Source organism: Rhinopithecus roxellana, chromosome 10 (genome assembly GCF_007565055.1).
Source record: "Rhinopithecus roxellana isolate Shanxi Qingling chromosome 10, ASM756505v1, whole genome shotgun sequence".
NCBI classification, from domain to species: Eukaryota; Metazoa; Chordata; class Mammalia; order Primates; family Cercopithecidae; genus Rhinopithecus; species Rhinopithecus roxellana.
In genome coordinates this window covers 78,376,201-78,403,998 of record NC_044558.1, presented here as the reverse complement: position 1 = coordinate 78,403,998, position 27,798 = coordinate 78,376,201, and the positions used below count along the sequence as shown (strand labels likewise).

Below are 27,798 nucleotides of genomic sequence, written 5' to 3'. Positions count from 1 at the left end.
GGAGTGCAATGGCATGATCTCGGCTCACCTCCACCTCCATCCTCCTGGGTTCAAGTGATTCTCCTGCCTCAGCCTATCGAGTCACTGGGATTACAGGTATGTGCCACCACACCTGGCTGATTTTGTATTTTAGTAGAGATGGGGTTTCTCCATGTTGGTCAGGCTGAACACCAGACCTCAGGTGATCTGACTGCCTCGGCCTCCCAAAGTGCTGGGATTACAGGCGTGAGCCACCACGCCCAGCCTATATCTGGATATTTAAGAGGAGATTTATTATGGGAATTGGCTCATACAGTTTTGGAGGTTAAGTCCCATCTGAAAGCTGGAGAACCAGGGAAGTCAGAGGTGTAGTTAAGGTTCAGTGGGGCTGAAGGCCTGGGAACTAGGGGAGAAGATAGTGTAACTTTCAATCTGAGGCCAAAGGGCTGGGAGGCAGAAGGAGGTCAGGGTGCAGATGCAACACGTATCTGCTGGTGAGAGACTCTGTCTGAGTCCAAAGGACCAATACTAGGAGTTCCAATGTCCAAGAATAGAACAAAGATCTTCCAACTCAAAAAGACTGAATTCATGCTTCCTCCATCTTTTTGTTCTGTCTAGGCCCTCAGTGGATTATGTAATATCACCCCCATTGATGAGGGCAACTTTTCTTAGTCTGCTGATTCGAATGCAAATTTCTTCTGGAAATATCTTCGCACATGTACCCAGCATAATGTTTACCAGCTATCTGGGGATCCCTTAGCACAGTCAAGCTGACACATAAAATTAACCATCTCGAGAAAGAATAAACCAGAAAATGAGCTGATTACCTAGGAGAAGTGGAGAGAATGAGGTAGAAGGAACATCATACATACTCAAAAATTAAAGTTAATGTCATATGTATTCCAAAGTAAAATTAAATCTATAGGAATGATGAAGGGAAAAACAACATTTCAAGCAGGCTAAAACAAATGAACCTATATCATTACAGGGAAACTGGGGGAAAGGGAGGGAAGGAAGAGGAGAGGAAGGACACATAGGAATCAAATTGAGCTAAACATTAACAATAAGTGAATCTGGGCAAAAATGTACAATTAGGATTTTTGTACATCATTTCTTTTTGAATATTTTTATTAATCCAACTCTTTTCCTCATTAGAGAGGTAAAAAAGAAAAAAATTTAAAAGACCAACAACCAAAACAAAACAATACTGCGGAGACCCGGCTTCTGCTCTTGCTCTCAGCCTGGGGTTTCGCCTGGCAGCAGGGCGGCTTTGTGTCTGAAATCCTAGCAAGCCTTCTCTGATGACACCCGCCCACACTGCTACTGCAGGAGACCTCCACTTTTAGCAATGACTGTTATTACAGAACAATGCCTGGAGACATTTAGACTTCTAGAAATTTTGTTGTCTTTCTTTTGACAACTCAGCTCTCACCCTAAGAACAGGTGAGGCAAAGATTAGGAAACAAAGAAAATACAAAGAAACCAAGAAAAAACAATCCAGATGCTTTCTTGAGCTTTTGCTTCATTTCTCTGCATAGATTACATCATTCACACGTCCAAATCAAAGTTACTTTAACCCAAAATAAATCAGTGAGTGATTTATGATTTTTTTGCATATGGAAAGAAACAATGTTTTTCTAAATATGTCTTGTTTTCACTTTGTTCCACAATGCATTATAGTAATATTGCAATATGTCTTAATATCTACATTTTGAGCACCTACTTTGAACACTTTATGCACTTAATCTTCAGAATCGCCCTATACATTATATATTAGTATTATTATCCCATTTTATAGATAAAGAAATGGAAGCTAAAATATACCAACTACTTGTTCAAGGTCAAAAGCAAAACCAGGAGTGTCTCATTTGGAAGACTACACCTTCATCTACTGCACCATTTTCCCTTCCAACCATTTTAGTTAAAAGAAAAGAGCAATGTCTCACTAACTCAAGCCAGTTTCCACTTCTATGGAACATTCTAGTTCTTTTGATTTGGGACATTCTGCATTTTTATCTAGATTTTGGTTCACAGAACTGCTCCCAAATAAAATTTTAAAATATTAACATTGTTTAGTTAAACAGAGTGAGATTAAAAGTGGATATAGTTTCACCAATGGAGAAAACAATGTTTATTATTGTAGACTTCTATTTTCTACTTCTTTCTTTCTGCCAATGCATGAATGCCTGGACACACACACACACACACACACACACACACACACACACAGTTGACCCACAGCTTGGCTCGACGTCATTAGACTCCTTTCTTCCACAAAGATCATACTGTTAAAATTAGAACTGAAGGTTTACATGAGCACAATTTCAAACCGAAAATAATGGGATCCTTTGCACACCCATTAAATAAGAGCAAATGTATGAAAACAGTGTCTTGAATTTTATAGGTGCTGGATAATTGTGAGCTGATCCCTCTGATCTTCTCCTGGTAGTTTCTCTACTTGGATGATGGTCAAGTTCTGATAACATTCTGAGGACAGAAGAATGAGTTTTGAGCCTGCAAATTCACCCACCCACACTGCCCCTCTCATCTACATGAACCTTCCATGCTTTTTCCAAAATTTTTTTTGCTTGTAAGGACATCCAAATATTTTATCCAGGAATCATAATCACCATCAGTGCAATTAGGTATATATTTAAACTTCTGGCTGTGATAAATGACAACTGAGGTCATTTCAAGATGAGTCATCCCAAGTTGCCTGCAAATACAAATCTCAAGGTGCCACCTGGAAGGGCTGTGCTGTCCAAACTGAGAGATGTGCTTTTAAAAGGCCAGTCAAGCTCCCATTCACTAATGAATCCATGCATTCGTGGATCTCCACAGGGGAATAAGTCACTCAAAGCATTTCACAGGCTAGGCTGCTCCAGCCACAAGGACGTTTTACTTAGAATTCCGGATGCTAGACTTTCACTGAACCGTTAAAAATGGTACCAACAGTGTCGTGTGTCTCTAATAGAGCACAGAAGCAGCTGCTCCTCTTAGAAGGGACCCTAGCTTTCCAGTTGACCAGTAGTCACCACTCAGTATTGTCTTCCACAAGCTCACAAGTTCACTTCATTCATTGTTGTGTGTCACCCTCCTGGCTCATGGGGGCATCTGACCTATATTTCCATGCCTTACGAAACTCTGATGAACAAGCAGATTCCAGAAACACATACTTAACACATAGTATTTGCTAGGCATTCTGAGAAATAAAAAGACCCTGCTCCTATGTAACAGGAAAGAAAGCTGACATATATAAATTACAGCAATAGAAGATAAAAGTCAAAAAGAATGGCAAGAGAGACACAAAATTATTGAAAATTTTTTTTCACTAGATAGGAATATTGGGAAAAGATTCATGCATGCAGCGCCATGAAAATCAGGCCCTGAAAGATATACAGATTTTAGAGATGCAAGGAGAGAGAACAGATGCACAGACTGGAGGAAACAATCATGCAAACAATGACGAGGGCTGCTCAGGAAATACTGAGATGCTGCAGCTTTCAGAGACACAGTATATGGGAGAGACTGAAGGAAGGCAAGAGGGGGAAGCTGAGTTGGAACTGATGGTAAAGATCGTGAAATGCCATGCCAGTAGGTCCAATCTTATTCTATATGCAATGGGGAACATTGGGCTGGGTGTGACATGACCTGAGCTCTGTCTCAGAAAGGATTTTGTGGCAGAGAGGAGAGTAATTTAAAGGGAGACACAGATGGCCCAGAAAGAATGATTAGGAGATGATATTAGTTTCTTATCACTGCTATACAAATGACCGCAACCACAGTGGCTTAAAACACATTTATTGCTCTATCATGCTGGAGGTCATAATTCTCAAAATGAAGGTGTCAGCAGGGCAGCATCCCTGCCAGGGCTCCAGGAGAGAAATTCTTTTCTTGCCTCTTCCGGCTTCTAGAGGCTATCTCCATTCCTTGGCTCAGAGTAACTTCCTCCATCTTCAAGGCCAGCAGAGTCAAATGTCTCCCTCTCTTCTTCTTTCTCCCTCTCCCTTCCTTTCACCTCTGCATCCACTGTCATATATGTGTCTTGTTTCTCATCCTCCTGTCTCCCTATTTTGATTATATTTAGCACTTGCTTGGATAATCCATAATAATTTCCCCATCTTGAAATCCTTACCTTCAGCACACCTGCAAAGTCTCTTGTGCCAGGAGACAGGTCCCATGGATTAGGATGTAGATACTGCTGGGGGCCAAGGATTCTGTCTCCAGAGACAAAAGCCACAGACCAGAACGAGGCAGTGCTATCTGCAGTAAGGCAAAAACAGTACGCACAGGGATGGGGCTCAGCCCCGCTGCCTCCTCGCCCTCTGTTCTGTACCTAGAGGTAGACAGAGGAGATGAGGGCTCACAGTTGTGCATACTGTATCCAACAGGACTCTGGTTAAAAATAGCAGGAACACCACTCGAATGCCTTCAGCAACACGTGGTAATTCATCAACTATTAATCAGCTCACAGTTGATTAATGAATCAATCAGAATGAATCTGTTGTCACTGGGAAGACTAGGGTTAGCGCATCCCTTGGTTCTTTGATTAGACTATCAGCAAGCTTGTCTCCTCTCTCAGTGTGTCTTTCCTTGTATGGGCTTCATTCTCAAGCACACCCTCTCCATTGGTGATGTTTAGGAGCTGCGTATCTTCACTGACACAGCTCCACCACCCCAACAGAGAGGTGCCACATTCTTCCCAACAATCCCAATAGAAGGCTCATGCTGAGCCTCACTGGGTAAACTTAGGGCACGTGCCCATCTCTGACCTAATCGGTCTTATCAGCAGGAGAGAATCTGCTGACTGGCCAGGTCTGTCACAAGCTCACTCCTGAAGCAGGGAGGTGGCGAAGAATCACCCACTATTTACAGGCGCTGCTTAGAGGAGGAAAGACATTCTTAGTAGAACATTAGAGTGGTGTCATCTGAAGAGGAAAGGAAAGGAAGCCATAAACAGCAGATATCTACTTATTGGACAACAGAAGAAACAAAACAAGATAAAGCCCTTCCCAAGGGTTCTTTTCTGGGGGCTCAATTTTAATTCTCTTCCACCTGTCTGTGCCTAAATAGAGAGGGAAGCCTTAGGCACATCAGGTGGTCTTGTGCCTGCATCCCACTGCCTTGTTTGGGATTACCGTTTCCTGTTAGCCTATTTAATTATCTCAGTTCATAGGCTTTCGGCAGGAGTTTAAAATAAATTTACAACTGAGCACTTTCATTCCAGCCAAGCCACAAGGCCTGTTGACAACTCTTTAATTGAAAAAGTGTTTTCAATTTTCAAAGAGACCTGGGATTATATTAAAAAATGATCCGGCTCTTCTGTCATTGCCATTACGCTGTATCACCAGACAGGTCCATAAACATTGATTTGACGTTAAAAATGTTTGATACTGTTGGCCAGGAGCTACATTATTCACACACAAACAAATACATACTTATATCAATAATGTATACAAATAGATTTCTTCCTCTAAATTATATTTAGTGACTTAGGAGTTGGTCCATAAGACACATTCGGTAATAAAAAAATTTTAATGTTGCTGTTAAGGATGTGAGGACACAGTTTGGTCAATGACGGTGTGCCCATTAAATGACATATTATTCAGCAGTTAAAAAGCCACTTCCCAAAGCTTACCAGAAAATGTTTCTGAGCTATATTTTATACTTAAAATGCTGATAAATATGAAAATAGATGTATTAATATATCACAAGGCTCAAAGTTAACATGTCGAAAAGGATGTAAAATGAACATTGTTCTACCACTCCTGTCATTTGGCCCCTTAGTTCCTCGCCCAAACAATTGTTTCCTTTTTGTGTGTGTCCTAACAATGTGTTTACATAAGCAAATGTATTTATACATGTGTGTATTTATGGGTACATACATTTAAATATGTATGTGTATTTGTATGTTATAAAATTATATTTACATAGACAAAGGTGACCTTAAGACAACACACGGCTTTGCCCTGTGCAGGTCCACTGACAAGTGAGTTTTTTTCAATAAATATATTACAAAATGATTTGGAGATTTTCAGCAACCTGGAAAAACTCACAAGCCACGTCACCAATAAATAGCAAAACAAAATGAGAAAAAGTTAGGTATGTCATGAATCCATAAAATATACATATATACCAGTGTATTTATGTGTTAATCAACTGTGGATATTATCAGTAAGGCTGTCGGTCAACAGAAGGCTAGGTTTTAAAGAGTTGAAAATTACATGCAGATTTACTGCCATGTGGGGAGTTGGTGCTTCTGACCCCTGCATTGGTCAAGGATCACCTGTATCAGTATGAGTAGTTACATGTGTGTGCATTCGGAAATACTATGGTAATAGAAGAAAAGGAAAGTGTGGAAGAACAGATACGATAGGTTCCAATTTGTGTGAAAGAGGAAAAATCTAAATATATGTGGGTGTGTAGATATAGTTGCTATTTAGAAGGACAAACAGGAATGGCATAAGACAGAAAAAAATAGTTTCAGCTGTTTACATTTTGCAATTTTTTAAATGTCTGTTACTTGCACATATGAAAGTTTTAATGAAAAATCTATTTTTCAGGGCTTTGATATTCATGACATTTCTTCCACTTATAAACACACAGTGTCTTTCTCCTTCCTAGAGTCTGGCTGGCCTGGAATGTGCCATGACTGTAGAATACAATAGGAGGGAGACTGTACCAGCTCCAAGCCAGCTTTTCTGATACCTACAGCTTCTGGTTCCTCTAGAGGAGAAGTCAGCCACTAGGTAAGAAGTCAACTCACACTGAGGCTGCCATGCAGGGAGAAAGCCTAAGCTAGCCTGGTAGGGAGGCCACATGGTGGACAACCGAGGAACCCAGTGGACAGGGCAAATTGAGACCCCAGACATGAAACCAGCTAAGTCATCCCAGTCCTTTGTATGATCACAGCCATGGCTCCCATTATTATGGCTCAAAGATGGTCCATATCCCCTCTCCCCTGAGCAAATTCTCACCCAAAGAATCATGAGGAACTAAAATGATTGTTCTTTCACATTACTATGGTTAGAGGTGGTTTGTTACATTACAACAGACAACTGAAGCAAGCATGCAGAACCTTACTTTCCGGAAATTGAGAAGGATAGTGCAGGGTTTGTGTGGATGAGAAGCAAACACAAGTATTTATGTCACCTTTGTGGCTGAGAAGTATTGCAGGTGCAATTTTAAAAGCCCCATGGATAAACAGCTCATGTAGGTCCAAGTCCAGGCTTTGAATGCCCTATGGTTCCCTTATTGGAAGCACCAGCCTCAAAGTGAATAAAGCAAATGTATTGATCACCCTGTATGCCATTGGGTGACATGGAAGGTTTTAACAAGAGAGCATCTCCTCTACCTCACTGTGAACTAAAGAAAGACAAATCACGACTCCTTGGAACTTCATTTTCCCCTAGTGTGGAGACGTTCTTATCCTGGGACAACTCCAATGTCTTATTTGAAAGCATCAAATAAGATAACTCTGGGTGAAAGTGTTTTATACACTGTAAAGTGTGGTACAGACCTGGTGACTTTCCATATCCTATTTTGAAGAAAAAACAATTATTCAGACCTTGAATTACAGCAGAACTAACAAATAGGAGGCAGGCTGGCATAAGACCTAAGATTGTGTGTGGCACAGAGCAACTGTCTGGGCTGACACCTTGGCTTTTCTATTTATTTCCCGTGTGGCCTGAAGAATGTGACTTTATTTCTCTGTCCCTTACTTTGCTTATCTATAAAATAAGGATGTTAATACTCACCTCTCACGGTGCCATAAAACTTACATAAGCAAATACCTTTGAAGTGCTTCAAACAACATCTGGCACATAGCAAGTGTGTTGCTGCTATTTTGATCATAATAATAATGTAAAACTTTCCATATCTTTATGTTCTTCCAAACACTTTGTTCTGATGAGAGAGTGGTTGAGTCAGAACATTTGAAACTTGGAATGACCTTACTATTGACTCATCTAACCCAACCCTCTCCCGGTATCATCAATAGCCTCATCAATTGTCCCTCACGCTTGCACATTTTCTGAAATGGGAACTCACTATCTCCCTGGTGGCCTCTATCCTTGTTGTGGAGCTCTGATAATTTGCTTCAAGTAAGTGTCCAGCACTGAAGTTGCTGAGTCAGATGGCATATTCACTTACAAGCCTTTCAATTCTAATTCCCAATGTGTCCTTAAGAAAAGTGATATTCATATACAGTACCACTCCTAAAGTGACCAACTCAACATGACCTGAAGAAAGGAGAGTTGTATTAAAAGCCACTTTCCAGTTTGAGCAACAAAACAGTAACTATTCCTCGTTCCTATTTTATATTCATTACAGAACTAATGAAGCTGAGTATTTTTTCTCAAATGTTGACTGCCTTACTTTTTCCATTTTGACTTGCCTGTTAATGACCTTTATCTATTTATTTGATGCATTTGCTTTTACCTTGATTAATTTATAAATTCCCTGCCTTAGGCATACTCATTCTTTGTTAGAAAGTTTGAAAATAGTTTCCCCAACATGTCATTTACATTTTAGTTTTGATTTTGGTCTAATGTGATAAACAGATATTTTAAACTGTTTTGTAGCTATTTTTTATGGTTTATTCTTTAGCTTGTATGATACAAAGGTCTTCCTTGTCTATATATCATACCAATAGTCACTTCCTTGTTTTTCTCTGCTCATTATAAGTGATTTCATTTTGACACGACAACTAATGCATTTTGTGGCACTAAAGCCCATAAGGTTATCCTTCTCTCATTCCAGTAAGACCAGGGGATATTTATTGCTTCACAAAGGAAGGGCAGTTAAAAGGGAAATAAGACATGGAAATATGGGAGTGTGTGTTGCTGAGAAGGGCCCCACTTTCAGCCATCTATCTTCCCTCAACAATCCTCAGCCTTCACCTGGTATGTCCCAGGACAGGAACAGAGTCCTGCTGCCTTTCCCAGGGAATGACATGGAGGGGTGCCAAGGCTTCAATAATTTGTTCTAAAAATGTCTTTGGAGAAAGACGTCATGATGTGTTTTTAGTTAGTTGCGCCTGAGACAGCTACAGACTTTAATCTCATCAAGTGCAGTGACTGGAGCAGCCAAATATTTTTCATAAGAAAAATGGGCAAGAAATGACTGCAAGAAAGCCCAGGAGGTAGATGCTTTCTCATCAAGGCAAAGACTGAATCCTCGGCACTGTCTAAGCTGTCACATAATATATAGACATAAGTCCTGTACCATTACCAGAGACACAGGGATGACTGAAAAAACTTAAAATTAAAAAAAAAAAAAAAAAAAGATTAAAAGAGCCCCATCACATCAACACCTAGATGTCAGCCTTGTGAGACCGAACAGAGAACCTGGTCATGTGTGCCTTGACTTCTGGCCCCCAGAACCATGAGCTTATAAATTGTAAGCCTCTAAATTTATGGTAAGATTTTAGGCAGCATAGAAAACTAATATGTAGGAGTTATTTGATAATGGCTTGACAAGTTGAGGAAGCATTTGCTGTACATCTCACATGAGCTACTTTAGTAGAGCAATACCCAGCACTGTCTGATCTCTCTCTCTCTGTCTTTCTCTTTCTCAGACACACACACACACACACAATTGATGCAATGCGTGTGTGATGTAACTCCATTACAGAAAAAGAAGGTCTGCCTATTTAGAAGCAAGCCCACCTGGAATCCAGATGTTGACTTCTAATACCATTCTCCCATGAAAAGAACCCCGGTTTCCTGGGAAAATGACTGATTCTAGAACTGAGACAGAGAATACACAAAATGAGGCTGGAGCATCTTGTACGAGAAAGTAAAAAAGTCCTCAAAAGAAAAAAGAATCATTGTTGGGGGTATGCAAAGGTACAAACTGAAAGAGCTCTCAGCAGCCAATGCTAGACAAAGTCATGCAACAAAATAAATAAAATATTTTTGGGTAACCCAAAGTACAAAGAAAATATTCATGAGACATCTTGACATAAATGCTTAAATCAATCAATAGAAAAGAAGAAACAAGTCTCTTGTGCAAAATAATTCCAAGTAATTTATGTAGATTTTCTGCCCTCAAGGAGGTTCAGCATAACTCATCAGTCCTTCAGTGAGCACTGGACCTAAATAACCATAGCCATGATGACATGTCAGGACAGTTAGTTCTTTTTCAACCTCATTTGGCAAGAGCCCAAATTGTTCTCATCTGTTTCCCATGGCTTTATGGAGTAAAAAAATAAAATTCTAAATATGAGTTTCTTCTCTGCCATCACTAGTAGAATCACTAATAGATACCCTATTTACCCTATATGCAATGCTTCAAAGAGGGTTTTTCCCTGGGAGCTTCTATGGTAGGGAATTTCATTCTCACCATTTTACAATCCAGGAAAGTAAGGTGTGGGTTAGTGACACTCGTTGCAAGGTAACTCAGATATGAAGTAGCTGATCTGTGGTTTTCTGGTGGAAGGCAGACCTACCTGTCCCCAGTTGCTCCCCACATGGGTTAGGATACTGAGAGCAGCGTTGAGATTGTTGATCCAAAAATGCACCTAAAATGTATATAACGGTTTATTAGTCACAAAATGGGACTTTTGGGGGACAGCAGGATTGTTCCTGGTACCAATGGAGCCCATGGCTTGAGTGAGGCATAGGGTGGCGGATAGAGGGAGGGCAGCCTTGCCTCTGATTGCTAATGGGAGGCTGGCTGGGTGGGCTCCAGTGCACAGGTCCTGGCTTGCATGGCTCAACTCCCTACAGTGCTGAGGGAGGTGATGCTGGATTTTCTTACCGGGGCAGGTGAGGGGTGGGGCTTGAAAGGGGTCAGGGGCCAACCATTAAAAATGGTATCAGACTCTGTATCACAGCAGTGATGTAGAATATTAAACTCAGCTCTTGGGACTCCGAAACCACAAGGGGGTTTCTACCCCACAGCAGCTGCCATATACAACACGGTCATGGAGATGCACACAGACCACATGCAGGCAATGTCTTGCACTTTGAATATTACTCACCACTGTGATTCCTGGGCTGCATCACTCCTCACTAGTGAGCCTGTCTCCTAGACACACTGGAGATGATCAAAGTCCCTATATTGTAGGACTGTCCTGAGAAGTAAATGAGACAAAATAACAGAGATGCTTAACTTAGAGCCTACTGTGTTGTAAACGAATAAACATGGAACTCAGTTAATTATTATTCACTCAACAGCATCAGTCTGTTTTCCTACCCACAGGGTTCTGCATCCAACCTCAGGCAAAGGTGCAAGTCATGGGGTCTTCCCAGTGAGTAGAATGGCCTGATGGAGGTGTCAACTCTACTCCATGGCTGGGGAATGTGGATGAGTAATTTGCTTAGCAGGACTTTACTGAACATTTTGTGTTTGTTTTGTTTTGTTTTTGTAATTGTGTGTGCCAGGCACCGTTCTAGGTGCCACAGACACAGCGTGAATCAAGATAGGCAAGATGCCTGCCTTGTGCAGTATACATCCAAGTGGGACGAGTCAGTGATGCCCATGTTCACAAATAAATAAGCAAGGTGGCTTAAAACAATATCAGTTTGCTGTCTTATACTTTTAGAGGTCAGAGTCTAGAAATTGGTCTGTGTGGCTGAAATGAAGCTATCAGCAGGGCTGTGTTCCTGTTGCAGGCTCCAGGGGAACGTCTACTCCTGGCTCCGTGTTCCTGTTGGAGGCTCCAGAGGACGGCCTACTCCTAGCTGTCTTTTCCAGTTTCCAGAGGCCACCTGCAGTCCTTTCCTTAGGTCCCTCTGCCAGCAATCCTGACACTCCAACCTCTGCTGTTGTGGTCGCCTCTCCTCTGACTCTGACCCTCAATCCTTCTCCTTATTAGAAAACATGATTACACGGGACTCACACAGATAATTTTGGGTAATCTCCCAATTCAAGGCACTGAATCACATCTGCAAAGTCCCTTTTCACAAAGTAACATGTTCACCAGCTCCAGGGATTAGCATATGGACCTTTTTTAGGAGGCCCTACTACACTTGTGTCTTGCACAACTTTGTATATTAAACTAATGAAAAATGAGTTCAAATCAAAGAGCACACATTCAAATGGCCTACAGTCACCAGGAAGATCAGATACATGGGTCAAAAGGAAGAGGCATAGCAATGGAAATTCACATTAATTTGCTCAAACTGCCGTAACAAAGCCCCACAGACTGGGTGGCTTCAACAGCACAAATGCATTTCCTCACAGTTCTGGAGGCTGGAAGATCTGAGATCAAGGTGTCTGTAGGGTGGCTTTCTTCTGAGGCCTCTCTCCTCGGCTTGTAGGTGGCCGTCTCCTCCCTGTGTCCTCACACAGCCTACTCAGTGTCTGTGCTCTAATCTCCTTTTCCTTCCTTTTTCTTTTTCTTTTTCTTTTTTTTTTTTTTTTGAGATGGAGTCTCACTCTGTTGTCTGGGCTGGAGTGCAGTGGTGCAATCTCGGCTCACTACAACCTCCGCCTCCGAGGTTCAAGTGATTCTCCTGCCTCAGCCTCCAGAGTTTACAGGCACCTGCCATCACACCCAGCTTTTTTTTTTTTTTTTTTTTGGATTTTTAGTAGAGATGGGGTTTCACCATGTTGGCCAGGCTGGTCTCAAACGCCTGATCTCAGGGTGATGCACTGGCCTCAGCCTCCCAAACTGCTGGGGTTACAGGTGTGAGCCACCAGTGTCTGGTCCTAATCTCCGCTTCTTATAAAGACACCAGTCAGGTTGGATTAGGACCTACCATAACAACCTCATTTTTACTAAATTATGACTGCTCTAAAGACCCTATCTCCACATACAGTTGCATTCTGATGTCCCGAAGGTGAGAAGTTGAATATACGTATTATGAGCACACACAATCCAGCTCATGACAGAACCCAGAGCAGCAGAGTGGGCTGCAGTGACAGGAGGAGTAACTGCTCTGTCTAAGGGGGCGACAGCTCTAGCCAGGGGTCACCCCATAGAAATGTGGGATCCTGAGACATAATAGTCTCCCTGGATTTTCAACAGAAGTCCAATGAAAGTTTTCATTTTGTTTGTTTTGTGTATGTTCTTGTTTACTGTTTAAATAAGCCATCCTGGATTAACAACCTGCATACCCAGAATCTCTCTTACCCCTCTGGACATGCTGTGGGAGAAGGGAGGGGACTTCTCTTCTCCTGCTTTGTCTCACCTCCCTTCCATCCAGACTGGTGATGAGTTATGGAGAGAGAAGACAGAAGATGTAACAAAGAGGCTACCTGTCTAGGTCTGACATGAGATGGTGTAGGTACTCTCTGGGCAGGGCACGTGTTGAAAGGAGCTGTTTTTGCAAAACATCTCCATCCAAAAAAAGGAGCATGAGGGTACCACCCTTGATTCGTCCAGCTCCTACATTGGACTTTGACTTCCATGAGGGCAGCACAGAGGTTGACTTTTGACTCTAACCCCTGTACAAGGCCAAGCCACAGACACAAGTCAGTAGATACCTGTTAAATTTATGAATAAGTCAAAGAAATGCCTTGGAAAGAGAAATATGTTCTACCAGGAAATAACCCTGAGAAACCTTGCAGGTCTGCAAGTGCTGCTGAGGCTGCAGGGCCTCTAGGACTTCAGTCAAAGCACCCAGATGAGTGGGCGGCACCCTCTGCCTGCTGTATTTTGATGACAATGAGAAGGATGATCTCAGTTTCCTCTCTGAGCGAGAGAAACACAGATTTTAAAGGATCCGGCAATCTGTGTTGAGAAACCACCTAGGAATGACTTGTTTTCATTGGTCTATATAGGAGTATCAAGAGCTCTTCCATTTCTTCCATAATTTCATCAGGATCCACTAATGAGAAAGACAGCTGAACCAAGAGATGGGAATTGCCGTCAACAAAATCGGAGAAAAGGAAAAGCTCTTTGATTTACTCACATTTCGTCCTTCCTTTTTCTGCAGTCTTATTTGAATGGGGAAAGCTAGCTAATGACTATTTCAATTCTGCCAAAACCTGAGAATGATGCCAAAATCCAACCGACAATATATTAACAAGATACAACTCTAAGGAAAGGTTGGCAGCACAATTACATGCACAAAGAGTAAACAAATGCTAGCCTTTCTATCTAATTGTCGCATGAGACGACATTCCACAGTTTCAGGCACATGCAAGTTACTTCAGGAATCAAAGTCCACTAAGGAGGAGTGGGGATTTGTGATGTAATAGGGAACATTTCCAAGCCTTCATTACAGAGCAAGGGAAAACTGAGACTCCTCAAGCACCACTGAAATGAGATCCTCCCCGAGTCTAAGAAGAGCCCACTAGAGAGGCATTATGGGTGTTTATGCGTCTCTAGGACGCCAGGCAGGATTCAGGCTATAACTCCGTAGGCTGGTGAGGAACCTACAAAAACAGGAGCCCTCAGAGCCGGGGCCAGCTCCTTCCCCATGACTTTCTCCAGGTAAATCCTCCGTGCACCTAAGGCCTGAAAGGCTCACAATAGGGTTAAAATAAAATCTCTCTTTCAGTGACAAGGTTGAATCTTCAAATGCCTGGTGATGCCTAAAACATACACAAACTTATTTGCAAGTAAGCACAAGTTAGCATGAACAGCCACTGCAGACCCCAACACAGTACAATAAAGAATATTTCTGCTTCTGAAACAAAGGTGGGAAGTGGATTTCCTGCAATAATAAATTAGTTACTACGTGTTCATCCAGAGAACCAGACCTACCAAGAGCCACTGGCTGCAGGCCTAAGCATTCGCTGGATCTGTTTTAATGCAAATGAAATCTATCTTTTTTATTTTAAAAACAACATTGGAGTCATAGAAGAAAAATAAGAAAAGTTTCTCCTACAGGTGAAGTTTACTACTCATTTCTACCTCTTTTTCTGTCTAAAGTGTTCCATGCTGCCCTCACAGAAGTCAAAGTTGAGTGAAGGAACTGGATGAGTCAACACTGGTGTCCTCATCTAATCTCAGCCATTTAGGAATACAGGTGACTAAAGGCAGCTTCCCAGCCAGGCGCAGTGGCTCACGCCTGTAATCCCAGCACATTGGGAGGCCGAGGCAGGAGGATCACAAGGTCAGGAGATCAAGACCATCCTGGCCAACATGGTGAAACCCTGTCTCTCCTAAAAATACAAAAATTAGCAGGGCGTAGTGGTGCATGCTTGTAGTTCCAGCTACTCGGGAGGCTGAGGCAAGAGAATCACTTGAACCTGGGAGGCGGAGGTTGCAGTGAGCCGAGATTGCACCACTGCACTCCAGCCTGGGGACAGAGTGAGACACAGTTTCAAAGAAAAATAAAAAAGCAGCTTCCCTTTCCTCAGCTCAGAGGTGGATCAATGATCAACGTACAGGAACAAATAAAATATGTAAAGACAAATACAGTTTTTATTATTTTCTGGGGAAAAGTCCAGTCTCTAGGCTCATGGAGTCAGCATTTCCATAGCCAACCAAGGATGGCCAGTCTTGGGGCTGTACCTAATTAGCATAGGATGTCGGGTTGCTGTTGACCACCAAAGTCTCAGAACAGAGCTGCCCTGCTGGAGAGACAGAGGATAGAGAGAGGATGAAGTTATGGGCAGGTAAGTAGCATATTCTTTTTTATCTGAAGGGGACCAGATAAAATTGCTTGGACTTTACTAACTAAATGTTTTATGAAAGAGAAAACAAGCAGATTTTTTTTTCTCAGTAAGAGCCAGGTGTTACTTAAGATGGTTGTCTCTATTGAATGGAAGAGAGAGAGACAGTGAAAGAGAGAGGGAGGGAGAGAGAGAGAGAGAGAAGAGAAAGAATGCAAATCCCCAATAGATCATTGTATGCACTCATTTTATCTCCAGTTGTCTGTGTTTTGTGGCGATTATTAAAGTTTCTCTGTATTCCCAATGCCCTTTTGTGAACTGTTAATACAATGTTACTAAATCACTTATTATTATTATTATTATTATTATTTGAAATGGAGTCTCACTCTGTCACCCAGGCCAGAGTGCAGTGGTGCAATCTCGTCTCACTGCAACCTCTGCCTCTTGTGTTTAAGCGATTCCTGGCCTCAGTCTCCAGAGTAGCTGGGATTACAGCTGCCTGCACCACATCCAGATAATTTTTTTTTTTTTTTTTTTTTGAGATGGAGTCTCGCTCTGTCGCCCAGGCTGGAGTGCAGTGGCCGGATCTCAGCTCACTGCAAGCTCCGCCTCCCGGGTTCATCACGCCATTCTCCTGCCTCAGCCTCCCGAGTAGCTGGGACTACAGGCTCCCGCCACCTCGCCCGGCTAGTTTTTTGTATTTTTTTTTAGTAGAGATGGGGTTTCACCATGTTAGCCAGGATGGTCTCGATCTCCTGACCTTGTGATCTGCCCGTCTTGGCCTCCCAAAGTGCTGGGATTACAGGCTTGAGCCACCGCACCCGGCCCAATTTTTGTATTTTTAGTACAGATGGGGTTTTGCCATGTCAGCCAGGCTGGTCTAGAACTCGTAACCTCAAATGATCTGCCCACTTCAGCCTCCCAAATTGTTGGGCTTACAGGCGTGAGTCACCGTGCCCAGCTAAATCACCCTTCCATTTCAATAAAGACATGGCACTAGAATATATTTCTCTCTGCTCATTTCCAGTTAAAACTCTGCGCTGAAGACTCGGCCCTTCCCTGTTGGGTGGGCCATGGTTTGCTGCGGTTTGTATTTATGCATTTCAGAAATCTCTGCAGGCTGCTGGAATCATTATCTCTGAGGGTTCAGAAATTCCAAATGCACTGATCTTTTTCTGCAATACTACAGCAATGACTTCCCCTTAGAGTCTTCTCCACCTTCGTATTGTCAGGTAAGTCAATAGATTTAAAAAGAAATGGAAAATACAGTCATTGGTGCCAATTGCCAGGAAGGGCAGGCTTCAGCGTGGCTTTGTAAAGAAGTAACGAAGGTGAGAGAGAGGGGGATTTTGTTCCCTGGTGGACGTTTCTGTTTCATTTTGTTTTTTTTTTTTCTCTCTCACTTCGAACATTCTACAGATACAAGTAACATAAATTCCAATTCCACATGTTTTAACTGAAAAAGGAAAAACAGATACTACAGGTTGTTGCTTGTTGACTCACATCATGGAAAAGACCAGGGTCTGAACTGGCTGACCGCAGGCTTGCCTAGAACCTGTGGCTTTGTGACTCAGTTTTCCTCCCTGTCTTCATTCCATCTTCTGCTAGGCTGGGTGAGTCCATGTGATGTGGCCTTCAACATTCAGGACATACCATCCACTTACAACATTTTACAGAAAAGATATCATCTCTTTCTCATGGCTCCAGAAAAAAACAATACTAAGATTTACTCTGCTTAGACCAATCTGAACCCATCCAGTGATAATATCCGTAACTGTGCGAACCATCTGACTAGTCATATCTGGGTTCCATGATCCGTCCCTGAGTCTGGACATAGAGATCACCTGAATCACATGGACTGAGAATAGGGGAGAAGTCTTCACTAAATAAAATCGGGTGCCTCTTACCACACACACAAAATGTAGAGGGATGGGCATTTGCAAATATAAGTATTTGCAACCAGTCAAAATTAATTTAAATCATTGAGTTGTATAAACAAATAGTGTCTGCAGGCTATAATTATCTTTTGGGCTTCTAATTTGCAGCATGTGACTAAAATACCATTTATTGTTAGATCTTTAGGTTATCCCCAATTTTACACTATTATAAACAATGCAGATGTGAAAATATTTGAACTGAAGTTCTTAAAAACAATATGTGATTAATTCCTTGGAGGCAATGTCAATAACTGAGACTTCTGTTAAAGGTCATCTATTTTCCGAAGTTTTTGATATGTGTTGTAAAAATGTCTTAGAAAACATTTGAACTAACTCAGGACCTCACTAGCAGCATCTGTGTATGTTGGTCTCTTGATGTATTTCACACTTTTGACTATGATTGTATTTCTACGTATGTATGAATGTAGCTAACATATAGTGATTTTGTCATTAAAATTCACACATATTTGATATTTGGTAAGCTTGAACATCTTTCATTTCTGTAGTGCTTGTTTATGCTTCTTCTTCAGTCCATTATCCATTCTTGTTACTTGTTCATTTGTTTAGATTCTTTATATGTCAAAGGTATTATCAAAGGTTCCAATTCTACATCTTATGTTTTAAAAATCTAAAAAATAATTTTAATACAAGTTTAGCTTTTAATCACATGAGCCATGGTATTTCTTTCTTTCTTTTTTTTTTTTTTTTGAGACGGAGTCTTGCTCTGTCCCCCAGGCTGGAGTGCAGTGGCACCATCTTGGCTCACTGCAAGCTCCGCCTCCTGGGTTTACGCTATTCTCCTGCCTCAGCCTCCCAAGTAGCTGGGACTACAGGTGCCCGCCACCACACCCGGCTAATTTTTTTGTATTTTTAGTAGAGACGGGGTTTCACCATGTTAGCCAGGATGGTCTTGATCTCCTGACCTCGTGATCCGCCCATCTCAGCCTCTCGAAGTGCTGGGATTACAGGCGTGAGCCACCGCACCCGGCAAGCCATGGTATTTCTTAAAATGATTCTGAGCTTTAAAATATATGACATCCCAGTCTAAAATGGAAGTACACTCCTTGATGAGAGGTATGTGATTAGAATTCCAGGTATAATACATCCTACTTAAATAACAGCCTGTTTCCCAATATACATATCACAAGAGTGTGTTCTTAGAAGCCCTTTAATCAAACGCATATTGTTTTCTAACTTTAACTTCACATATATTTCCTCATCACTAAAGTGTAATTTTACCTGTGATCAGTACCACTAAATATGATCTCATGCTGTTCCTACCCTTGTACTTTGTAGTCTCGTGATACCAAACGAAATGTAATTGAACAACTTAACACATGGAAGAAAAGTTAAAGTAGTCTATCACATATAGTAATACTTACATAAGTGACTTATGTGATAATCATGTCCCTACATAGTAAAATTTTTCAAATGTTTGTTCTTGCTCACACATCTTCAACCTCGAATTCCTCTTCCATTCTTTTTGCCAGTGTCATTATCTCTTCTGAAAACTTTTTCTGAACCTCTTTCCTGTGCTAAGTCTGCCTCTTCTGTTTCCTAGCACCCTATGCAGACCTCTATTGTAGCACTGGACATCGTACATCCAAATTACTTATGTGTTACTCAGTCTCTTAAAATATGAACTCCTTGAGGAATAAGAATGTCTCTTATTTAAACCTGAATTGTCAGTGTTTTACGCAGTCCCCCCGTCACATAGTAGCAACTAAATACATGCCTTACCTGAAAGAATAAGAAAACAACTGTTCTGAAATCCCTGATATTTTATTATATTTTTTTGAGACCGAGTTTTGCTCTTGTTGCCCAGGCTGCCGTGCATTGGCATGATCTCAGCTCACTGCAGCCTCCACCTCCCGGGTTCAAGCTATTCTCCTGCCTCAGCTTCCTGAGCAGCTGGGATTATAGGCATGCACCACCACGCTCAGCTAATTTTGTATTTTTACTAGAGATGGGGTTTCACCATGTGGGTCAGGCTGGTCTCAAACTGCTGACCTCAGATGAGCGACCGGCCTCGGCCTCCCAAAGTGCTAGGATTACATGATATTTTATTTTACTTAGAAGTAAAAAGCTAAAGAAGGAGTCATTGTTTTTAATTTAATATGTGTGAAATGTCAGACCCTGGCTCCAGCTATATTTACAGTTCAGCCACCATTCATAAACGTAGAAGGACTTATGAAATATGCATCTCCACATGGTCATAATTCATCACTCCTCACAGGGGGAGCTGTGTTCCTCCTTGGGGCTGGGAGTAATGTCATTCTGAAATGTGCAGGCTATTTTAAGACTGGAACCTTTACTTTTCTCACCTCAGTCACAGGCTCTGGCTCAGAAATCCTATTTTTGGCTCCCACTCCCTGCACATTTTTCATACCTGTATTGGATAGAATGTGCTCAATGACTTGGGAAAAGTCAGTATGAGGCATTCTTCATTAGAGTAATTAGTGCCGGTTGCTGCAACAGGGAACTCCTGAGACCTTATTGCCTTAAGGCAGTGAAATTGCCTTCTCCTGTAAGTCCAGCTTCATTGCAGAGAGTGAAACAGTGATCCACAGGAGGCGCGCCCGTCCTTACCTGCCTCAGCCAAGATTGCTGCAAATCAATCATGCTGAGTCCACAGGTGAGGAATAGCCAGATGGCCCCAACTTACCATCAGAGGACCCCGGGAAGTGTAGGGGAGTACCTGGGTATATGTAGGGCACGTCTGGTCTTTGTTACATAGCATCAAGCTTTCCACTATTATCAAAACCCCTTTTAACAACTAGATAGAAACAAACTTCTGCCTGAAAAGGGTCTGATACCTTGCAATTTTCTTGCTTCTACAGCACATTCAGGCTGCAGCACAGAAACTCCTGACCTTCACGTTATATCACTGTAATTATTTTAAACATGGTAAGTTGAGAAAAACAAATGAACAAACAAAAAGCTTTGTGAGAAAATAATCAGACACAGCAAGTGGCTTTCATTTCCTGAACTTATTTTCTAATTAGGATTCTAATTTTTCTTTTCTTTTTTTGATAGTTTAAAGTTTATTGTTCTTTATATAAATCTTTTAATTTCAAACTGTTTCAGATTTACAGAAAGTTGGTTGGATGGTACAGTTTTCCCATACACTCTTACTCTACTACATCTTCCATTATCATGATATACTTACCACAATGAATGATAAAATATAAGTACATTGTCATTAAATAAAGTCCATTCTCTTTTCAGATTTCCTCAGATTTTCCCTAATATCCTTTTCATGTTCCATTATTCTATCCAGAATATCACATTAGTTATGTCTCCTTCTCTTGCCTATAACAATTTCTCAGACTTTTCTTTTCTTTTTTAGTTGATAAGCTCTACACTTTTAAGAAATTCTGATACCAGTACCATGCTGTTTTGGTTACTGTAGCCCTGTAGTATAGTTTGAAGTTGGTTAGCATGATGCCTCCAACTTTGTTCTTTTTGCTTAGGATTGCACTGGCTATTTGGGCTCTTTTATAGTTCATCATGAATTTTAAAATACTTTTCTCTAGTTCAAAATCATTATATTGTAAAGACACCCGCACTTTTATGTTCATATCCAGCACTATTCACAATAGCAAAGACATGGAATCAACCTAAATGCCCATCGATGACAGGCTGGATAAAGAAAATCTGGTACATATACACTGTGGACTACTATGCATCCATAAACAAGAACAAGATCATGTCCTTTGCAGGGACATGGATGGAGCTGGAGACCATTATCCTTAGCAGAATAACACAGGAACAGAACACCAAATCCTGCATGCTCTCACTTATAAGTGGGAGCTAAATCATAAGAACACATGGACATATAGAGTGAAACAACACACACTGGGGCCTATCAGAGGGTGGAAGGTGGGAGGACGGAGAGGATAAGGAAAAATAACTAATGGGTACTAGGCTTAATACCTGGGTGATAAAATAATCTGTAGAACAAACTCCTAGGACACATGTTTACCTATGTAACAAACCTGCACAATGTACCCCTGAACTTAAAAGTTAACCAACAAAAAATAAATTCTGGTATTCCTTAAATGGTCGGGTAGTCTGTGGAATGTCCCTCCATTGAAATACTTCTGATGTTTTTCTTGTGATTAGACAGCAATTACATGTTTGGAGGAGAAAGACCACACAGTAAAGTGCCATTCTTGTCATATCATATCAAGGATATATACCATCAATGTGACTTATCACTACTGATGTTATTAAACTTGATCCTTTGGCTAAAGTAGTGCTTGTTGTGATTCTCCACTGTACAATTACTTTCCTTCTGATTTCCATACTTTTCCTCTTTGGAAGGAGATTAGTACACACAGCCCAAAGTTTAAGGAGCAGTAAGTTATGCTCACTCCTTGAAGACTGGCTATCTATATAAATGACATGGAATGCGTCTGCACAGATTTGTCCATGCTTTCCCAGTTATGTATTCAGTCATTTCTACCAGTGTTCACTCCTGGATGTTAATTTCATATTTGGGTTATAATACTATTTTATTTCTTTCTTTCTCATATTGTCCCAGGCCCGGCCCTTGGGAGCCCTCAACTGGCTCTGCATCATATTGACATCACAATTATTTTTTTAAAGCTCTTCATTACTTACTTAATATGAGATGCTCCAGGATCATCATACGTATTTCCTACTCTGGTCATAAAGTCAGACATTTCTCCAAAGATACTAGTTTCCATTATTTATATGATGTTAGAAACCAACACTGGGGCTGCAGTGTGCTCATTCATATTGGGGTGTTGTTTCTATTTCCTCTGAGCTGACAGAGCAAGGAAATATATATGCATATACTAACCCACATGCATGCATCTATAAATATATCCATATGCTACCTTACACAGATACATCTATGTTAAAGTAAATATTATTTCATACTGATGTTCTCAGCTCTAAACTATTATCATATAGATCATTACAGCATCCTTCCCTGTTCAGCTGTAAGTTCTTAATGTGAAAAACCTGAACCCCACTGTATATAGTCCATTTACATATTTATTTCCAGAATACATATTAGAGTGGTTTTACAATTGTTAACACAAACCTATGTGAAAAACAGTTCTATCAAATAAAGTACAATGTTTCTGTGCAGTACCTTTTGTTGAGTTTTATAGACTCCACTAACTTCCAAAGTAATTTAGGTCAGTAACCCCCATCGCTGAAGCTTCAGAGAGGTTGTTTCATATATTTGTAATATGGTTCAATTTTTTGGCATGTTCTGCCTTTCATCCTGTGATTGCCTGCACTCCTAATATTTTCTGATTTGCATACATTCACTCCTCATGCTTTCACCAGTATGTAATGTTGCTCTTTAGCAATGATAGTATTTCTTGTTCTGAAGTCTGCTTTTCCTGGAAGTCTGCTTTTCCTGAAATTAATATAGATACTGCAGCTTTTTTTTTTTTGTTATTGTTACCATGGTATGCCTTTCTCCATCTCTTTACTTTTCTGATTCTCTATATTTAGAGTAGACTTCTTATAGATAATATATAGCCAAATATTGTTTGTTTGTAGAGTGTTTATAATAGTCTCTTTTTAATTAGTATATTTTGACCATCCACACTCATATTTATATATATGTATATATTTCATGTTTGTTACTGTTTATTATTCCTTTGTTCCTTTTTTCTTTTCCATTTTCCTCTGCCCTTTCTGGTTTTATTTTTATCTTTTAATTCTATATGCTTATTAATGTTCTTTTTCTTTGTTTCTCCTAAAAAAAAAAATGGGATACATGTGCAGATCGTGCAGGTTTGTTACATAGGTATATGTGTGCCATGGTGGTTTGCTGCACCTATTGACCTGTCCTCTAGGTTCCCTCCCCTCACAGGCCCTGGTGTGTGTTATTCCCCTCTCTGTGTCCACGTGTTCTCAATGTTCAACTTCCACTTATGAATAAGAACATGCAGTGTTTGGTTTTCTGTTCCTGTGTTAGTTTGCTGAGGATAATGGCTTCCAGCTTCATCCATGTCCCTGCAAAGGACATGATCTCATTCCTTTTTATGACTGCATATTATTTCATGGTGTATATTTACCACATTTTCTTTATCCAGTCTATCATTGATGGGCATTTGGGTTGGTTCCATGTCTTTGCTGTTGTAAATAGTGCTGCAGTAAATGTGCATGTGTCTTTATAGCAGAATGATTTATATTCCATTGGGTATATACCCAGTAATGGGATTGCTGGGTCGAATGATATTTCTGGTTCTAGATCCTTGAGGAATCACTGTACTGTCTTCCACAATGGTTGAACTAATTGACATTCCCACCAACAGTGTAAAAGCATTCCTATTTCTCCACATCCTCTCCAGCATCTATTGTTTCCTGACTTTTTAATAATCGCCATTCTGATTGGCGTGAGATGGTATCCCATTGTGGTTTTGATTTGAATTTCTCTGACAATCAGTGATGTTGAGCTTTTTTTTTATGTTTTTTTGGCTGCATAATGCTAATGTCTTCTTTTGAGAAGTGTCTGTTCATATCCTTTGCCCACTTTTTGATGGGGCTGTTTTTGTTTTTTTTTTTTTTCTTTTTTTTCCTGTAAATATGTTTAAGTTCCTTGTAAATTCTGGCTACTAGATTTTGGTCAGGTGGTTAGATTGCAAAAATTTTCTCCCAATCTTTTAAGTTGCTTGCTCACTCTGATGATAATTTCTTTTGCTGTGAAGAAGCTCTTTAGTTTAATTAGATTCCATTTGTCAATTTTGACTTTTGTTGCAAATGCTTTTGGCATTTTTGTCATGACGCCTTTGCCCATGCCTATGTCCTGAATGGTATTGCCTAGGTTTTCTTCTAGGGTTTTTATGGTTTGGGGTTTAACATCGAAGTCTCTAATCCATCTTGAGTAAATTTTTGTATAAGGTGTAAGGAAGGGTTCCAGTTTCTGTTTTCTGTATACAGCTATCCCGTTTTCCCAGCACCATTTACTGAATAGGAGATCCTTTCCCTCATTGCTTGTTTTTGTCAGGTTTGTTGAATATAAGATGGTTGTAGATGTGTGGTGTTATTTCTGAGGTCTCTGTTGTGCTCCATTGGTCTATGTGTCTGTTTTGGTACCAGTACCATGCTGTTTTGGTTACTGTAGCCTTGTAGTATAGTTTGAGGTCAAGTAGCATGATGCCTCCAGCTTTGTTCTTTTTGCTTCAGATTATCTTGGCCATACGAGGTCTTCTTTGATTTCATGTTAAATTTAAAATAGTTTTTTTCTAATTCTCTGAAGAATGTCAATGGTAGGTTGATGAGAATAATTTTGAATCTATAAATTACTTTAGCCAATATGGCCATTTTCACAATATTGATTCTTCCCATCCTTGAGGATGGAATGTTTTTCCATTTGTTTGTGTCTTCTCTTATTTCCTTGAGCAGTGGTTTGTAGTTCTCTTTGAAGAGGTCTTTCACATCCCCTGTTAGTTGTATTGCTAGGTGTTTTCCACTCATTTTAGCAATTGTGAATGACATTTCATTCATGATTTGGCTCTCTGCTTGCCTATTATTGGTGTAAAGGAATGCTTGTGATTTTTGCACATTGATTTTGTATCCTGAGACTTTGCTGAAGTTGCTTATCAGTTCAAGAAGTTTTTGGGCTGGGATGATGGTTTTTTTTAAATATAAAATCATGTCATCTGCAAAAAAGACAACCAGACTTCCTCTCTTTCTGTTTGAATACCCTTTATTTCTGTCTCTTACCTGACTGCCCTGGCCATACCTTCCAATACTATGTTGAATAGGAGTGGTAAGAGAGGGCATCCTTGTCTTGTGCTGGTTTTCAAAAAGAATGCTTCCAGTTTTTGCCCATTCAATTTGATATTTGTTGTGGGTTTGTCATAAATAGATCTTATTATTTGGAGATATGTTCCATCAATACCCAGTTTATTGAAAGTATTAAGCATGAAGGGATGGTGAATTTTATCAAAGGCCTTTTCTGCATCTACTGGGATAATCTTGTGATTTTTGTCATTGGTTCTGTTTATATGATGGATTACATTTATTGATTTGTTTATGTTACATTTATTGATTTATGTTGAACCAACCTTGTATCCCAGGGATAAAGCTGACTTGATCATGGTGGATAAGTTTTGTGATGTGCTGCTGGATTTGGTTTGCCAGTATTTTATTGAGGACTTTCACATGGATATTCATCAGGGATATTGGCCTGAAGTTTTCTTTTTGTTGTTGTTGTGTCTCTGCCAGGTTTTGGTATCAGGACGATCCTTGCTTCATAAAATGAGTTGGGAGAAGTCCCTCCTTTTCAATTGTTTGGAATAGTTTCAGAAGAAATGGTACCAGTTCCTTTTTGTATTTCTGGAAGAATTCAGCTGTGAATCCGTCTGGTCCTGAAATTTTTCTGGTTGGTAGGCTATTAATTACTGCCTCAATCTCAGACCTTGTTATTGGCCTATTCAGGGATTCAGTTTCTTCCTGGTTTAGTCTCGGTAGGATGTTTGTGTCCAGGAATTTATCCATTGCTTCTAGATTTTCTAGTTTATTTGTATAGAGGTGTTTATATTATTCTCTGATAGTAGTTTGTATTTCTGTGAGGTCAGTGGTGATATCCCCTTTATCATTTTTATTGTGTCTATTTGATTCTTCTCTCTCTTCTTATTTATTAGTCTAGCTAGTGGTCTATCTATTACGTAACTTTTCCAAAAACCCAGATCCTGGATTCATTAATTTTTGGAGGGTTTTTCATGTCTCTATCTTCTTCAATTCTTCTCTGATCTTAGTTATTTCTTGTCTTCTGCTAGCTTTTGGATTAGTTTGTTCTTGCCTCTCTAGCTCTTTTAATTGTGATGTTAGGGTGTCGATTTGAGAAGTTTCTAGCTTTCTGAAGTGGGCATTTAGTGCTATAAATTTCCCTCTTAACATTGCTTTAGCTGTGTCCCAGAGATTCTGGTACATTGTCTCTTTGTTCTCATTGGTTGCAAACAACTTGTTGATTTTTGCCTTAATTTCATTGTTTACCCAGGAGTCATTCAGGAGCAGGTTGTTCAATTTCCATGAAATTGTGGATTTTGAGTGTTTCTTAATCTTGAATTCTAATTTGATTGTACTGTGATCTGAGAGACTGTTTGTTATGATTTCAGATCTTTTGCATTTGCTGAGGAGTGTTTTACTTCCAATTCTGTGATCAATTTTAGAGTAAGTGCCATGTGGCACTGAGAAGAATGTATATTCTGTTGATTTAGGGTAGAGAGTTCTGTAGACATCTACTAGGTCCACTTGATCCAGAGCTGGGTTCAAGTCCTGAATATCCTTGTTAATTTTCTGCCTCATTGATCTGTCTAATACTGACAGTGGGGTGTTACAGTCTCCCACTGTTATTGTGTGGGAGTCTAAGTCTCTTTGTAGGTCTCTAAGAGTTTGTTTTATGAATCTCAGTGCTCTGGAATTGGGTGCATATATATTCAGAATAGTGAGCTCTTCTTATTGAATTGTTCCCTTTAGTATTATATAATGCCCTTCTTTGTCTTTTTTGATCTTTATTGGTTTAAAGTCTGTTTTGTCAGAGACTAGGATCACAACCCCTGCTTTTCTTGGTTTCCGTTTGCTTGTCAAATTTTCCTTCCATCCCTTTATTTTGAACCTTTGTGTGTCTTTGCATGTAAGATGGGTCTCCTGAATGTAGGACACGAATGGGTCTTGACTCCTTATCCAATTTGCCAGTCTGTGTCTTTTAATTGAGGCATTTAGCCTATTTACATTTAAGATTAGTATTGTTATGTGTGAATTTGATCCTGTCATCATGATGCTAGCTGGTTATTTTGCACACTAGTTGATGTAGTTTCTTCAGTGTCATTGGTCTTTATATTTTTGTGTGTTTTTGCAGTGGTTGGTATCGATTTTTCCTTTCCATGTTTAGTGTTTCTTTCAGGAGTTCTTGCAGGGCAGGCCTGATGGTAACAAAATACTTCAGGATTTTCTTGTCTGGAAATGACTTTATTTCTCTTTCATTTAGGAAGCTGAGTTTGTCTGGAAATGAAATTCTGGGTTGAAAACTCTTTTCTTTAAGAATGTTGAATACTGGCCCCCAATCTCTTCTGACTTGTAGAGTTTCTGCAGAGTGGTCCATTGATAGTCTGATAGGCTTCCTTTTGTGGGTGACCTGGCCTTTCTCTCTGGCTGCCTTTAACAACTTTTCCTTCATTTTGACCTTGAAAAATCTGATGATTATGTGTCCTGGAGTTGATCTTCTCATGGAGTGTCTTAATGGTGCTCTCTGTATTTCCTGAATTTGCATGTTGTCCTGTCTTGCTAGGTTGGGGAAATTCTCCTGGATAATATCCTGAAGTGTGTTTTCCAGATTGTTTCCATTCTCCCTGTCTCCTTCGGGTACTCCAAT

General features: G+C 40.3%; 1 long non-coding RNA gene across 2 annotated transcripts in view; it reads right to left on the bottom strand.

Moving 5' to 3' along the window:
* The window catches only part of LOC115900073, a 77,404-nt gene that overhangs the window by 26,674 nt on the left and 22,932 nt on the right, over nucleotides 1–27,798 (bottom strand). Inside the window, exons 4-6 of one of the 2 annotated variants that reach the window (XR_004059754.1) lie at nucleotides 10,964–11,056; nucleotides 10,430–10,501; nucleotides 9,282–9,728 (exon numbers count right to left, since the gene is read on the bottom strand). This is a non-coding gene — a long non-coding RNA (uncharacterized LOC115900073). Of the gene's footprint in view, nucleotides 1–9,281; nucleotides 9,729–10,429; nucleotides 10,502–10,963; nucleotides 11,057–27,798 lie in introns of those variants that run through there. The other variant, XR_004059753.1, reaches the window with a different exon arrangement.